The 3,835-nt window shown below is 35.3% G+C and overlaps 1 non-coding gene across 1 annotated transcript; it reads right to left on the minus strand.

Annotated features, from left to right (window-relative positions):
• Positions 1–1,987: 1,987 nt before the first annotated feature.
• LOC112448310 (small nucleolar RNA SNORA70) lies at positions 1,988–2,120 on the minus strand. Its single transcript, XR_003036677.1, has one exon. It is a non-coding gene; the product is annotated as a small nucleolar RNA SNORA70 (small nucleolar RNA).
• Positions 2,121–3,835: the final 1,715 nt, after the last annotated feature.

Raw genomic sequence — 3,835 nt, forward strand, 5'->3', positions numbered from 1 at the left:
TTACTCAGAAGCAGTCATGTAAGGTTTTTTGTTATTTTGTTTTGCGTTCATTTTATTTTTATTTAAAACACTGTAAAGATTTTTTTCCCTCCATTAGGGGAAAAAGAAAAAGATCTTACCTGAAAGATGGTCTTGAGAACTGAATCAAGAATGATCTGAAAATAGAGCACACTATCTGTATTTCTGCTCATTCTTTGAATCTCACTAAATGTTTTGCATACTGGAGGCCCAAGAACTGTAATCACCCAGGAGTGGAATCTCCCACCTCCTGTTTCTGTGACTGAGTTGGTATGCTGACACAGATAAAAACTGTCATGATTCATTCAGGACAGAAAGAAAAAAAAAAATCAATCAAATAAATGCCTAGTTTAGGCAAAATTGCCAATTTGAGAACAGCTTGAGGCTTAGGGGAAACAAACGATTCAAATTGCTGCCTCTATTTTCTGCAGCCACTAGGCTTCTGAGAGTTCTGATTTTCTTTGTGTGGTAGGATGACCACATAATTCAATTAATTGAACCTGAGTTATGGCAGTTATGTTTTTCGCTTTATTCCTCTAGAAACCTCTAAATATTTATATTTGTATAAGGAAGACCTTTTATACAACCTTCATCCATATCCAACATTTAGTGTCACTGAATATTCAAACAATGGGTGGCCTTACAGAGAACTAAGGTCATCTTTCCCTCTCATAGATGACACAGTGACAGCCAGGATGCTAATCTGACTTACATGAAAACATGGAGCTGGGCTGATGCTCTGGAAGAACTGTTTGCCCAATAAATTGATAAATAGGTCACCAGTCCTTTATTCATTGCCCTTCATTGACTTAAGCTTGTCAGAGGTTAAAATTTCTCAAGATCTCAGATGTTAGATCCTTAAAAGAATAAGGACTTGTTATCTTTATTTTTTGGAGTGTGTATATGGTTTTGTATTCATTTGTTTATGTTTTTGTTTTGAGGAGAAATGGTCAAAACATTTGTGTAAAGCAAGTGCTTATATGTTGAAAGAGTCTACTTCTTTATGGGATGAACGTAATAGTGAATTTTTGAAGGTTTTTATAATTCAAAGTCATAGGCAAAAGGCATTAAAAAAATCTAAAAATGAAATTTATATACCATTGTTTTTAAGGGTAGGCACTTTCAATATTTCACTTAGCCATTGTGATAGAGGTAGCAAAATATAAGTCATGCAGATTCCAGCTCCATAGGAAAGAGCTTATGCCTCAGTGTCTAAAGGTGGTATTTATATACCATGGCAAGAGGCAGTACTGAAATGTTGGGGATAAGTTAGAAATATACTTTTTTATTATTGTGAATAATAAATAATAGATACAAAGATCTGTAAATGCAGATATTCTTAATTTAGATCATTCTGGTATTGTCAAATACTGAGAACTCATGCACCAGACTTATCAATGGTTCATTCAGAAACTATTACATCTGATATTTAACCTACAGATTTGTTAGTAGACTTGGACCTTGTGTGGTGCAATTTAAAATATTCAGTAATTTAAATATTATATCCAATCTCATCATATGCTAAGAAAGTTATTGACATTGCTTCTGTTTCTTGGTTTTTGGGGGTTTTTTGACAGGAAAGTAGGGTTCATTGGTGGGCATGATTAAGAAGGAGACAGTGCCAAGGCTCTTATGAGTCCTGAGGGCCATGATTAGGGATATGTTTGACCCCACAGCCATCCAGTATGAACTATTTTTCTGCCACCATGTTTTCAAATTCACCCACATTAAACTTGGTAAATCCCACTTCTTGGAGATGTGGACCTTCTGGTGGCCAGGGAACTTGAAGTTGGCCCTGGAGGACCTCAGTCTCATGCTCCTTGTTCTGCAGCTTGGTGTGGATGAACTTTATGATTTGGTCAGTATGGCCCTTGGCCACTGTGCCCTGGGGCTTCCTAAAGGTACCACACATACTTGTCTGGAGCCTTAGTTGGGGACAGCCAATTAGTTATGAATGTCCACTGGAAAGAGTTGTCTCCAAAGTCCCTTAGGGCAACCTGTACGGGCAGCAGGCTGCCTACACTACCGAGGAGGCTGCTGTTTGCAGCCATTGCACACTGCCTGCTTGGGGAAAAGAGCACAGTTGGCTCAACTAGTTGTAAGTCTTGTTTGTTCTTTGTTGTCAATATATTGTCATTCGATTTGGTTGAGTTTGCTCATCCCAAATGACTTGGTTATAAAGACCTGTGTATTTTCCTTAGTACTTTTGCATGGCTCATTTTAAGATAGAGACTTCCACAGATTTGAATATATAATTTTATAAATGGATCTCTCTTGAGGATGTGCTGAGAAAAATGAACTGATACAATGTTTTTGCACTCTTAATCAGACATCAGAATTACATGGTATCTTCAAAAGGTAGCATGAAACAATTTTCAATAGCTATTTCTAGGCATGCTCTTTCACCAAGATTATTATCGAAGCAGTTTTGCTAGGAAGCATTTGTGTAACATACCATATGCCAAAAACTATTTGTTGATTTAAAATATGAGGGCTGAGTTTTTGAAGAGGAGATTTTGGTGTGCATAAAGTTACACATGCAATTGCATTTTCCCCATAATTACCTAGTCATGCTACAGACTGTCAACCAGAGAACTCATTTATATTTTTTTAAAGATTTGCTTTGCTTGCAAAGATTTAATGACATATTTTTCTTCCTTCCTTCTTTTTCAACAAACCAAAGAAATTTGTGACTGCATTTCTTTGCTTCATGTTTTATAAAATTCTTGGCCAACAAAGTTTCTCCTTTCCACTTTATTTCTCAGAAGGGTCCCCATTTCCATCAAATATTCTCCTTAATTGAACAGTTAAGTTTATAAAATGCTTTGAGAAATGACTTAGAATAATAAGTCATCAACTAACAGTCGGTAGTTGTTTTATATATATAATGTATATTGCATTTATAATGTTACTTATATAAATATAAATTATAGGTGCCTATAATACAAATATATCAACATATGCTCAAAATATGAAGAAGCTATGAATAGCAATGAAAGGTTTTATCCAATGGTACCTTCTTATATTAAAATATGAAGAAAATGCAATAAAATATGGGCTAATTCTGAGAAGGTATGATTTTGTAAATTAGGATATTACATTGTTCTTCAGTCTTGCTTGCTATAGGATCATTAAAAGTTGAAGACATTTGAGCATTTCCATGACTTTTTTTTTTTTTAATGACAAACTCCTCCTCCACCACTTCCACTAGCAAAAATTTGTAACTTGGATACCAGGTCTTTTTAATGAAGCTTTTGAGTCTTACAAAATATGATTAATCTGATTAGTGATTCAGCCTCCTTTTGTGCTTACATTATCTAACACAAAGAGCCCCCCTACAGGTTAAAGTTTAAATGTGGATTACCAGATAAAGCTAGTCCTGACGAGGTTTCTATGGTGCAAGGAAAAATTGGATTTGCTTTTCACCTCATCTCAGGCTCTGTCATCCTGGTTTTTGCCCTGTTCCCTTGTTCACAGCAAGGATATTAATTTTGTAGTAAAATCTTTAAGCAATTATGCAGATAGCTCTGAAAAAGCAACATACACACACAATAAGAGAAGCTTAACTGAAAAATGGACCCCAGATATTCATTAAAAACAGATGGCTACATTGCCAACAGCATAACTTTGGATGTTTGGGCTAAGCTGGTATTAATCTGCCACAACATGAAGAGAAGATGAAACTGCTGGTTACAAACTATGTATTGCTTCTACTTTTTGCTTGCAAAAGAATACAATGATGATTTATGGCTGCCTTTTAGATAAATATCCCTTCCCCAAATTACTTACTCAAAAGTGAAGTAATATTTTAATAGTC

Source organism: Bos taurus, chromosome 1 (genome assembly GCF_002263795.3).
Source record: "Bos taurus isolate L1 Dominette 01449 registration number 42190680 breed Hereford chromosome 1, ARS-UCD2.0, whole genome shotgun sequence".
Lineage (NCBI taxonomy): Eukaryota > Metazoa > Chordata > Mammalia > Artiodactyla > Bovidae > Bos > Bos taurus.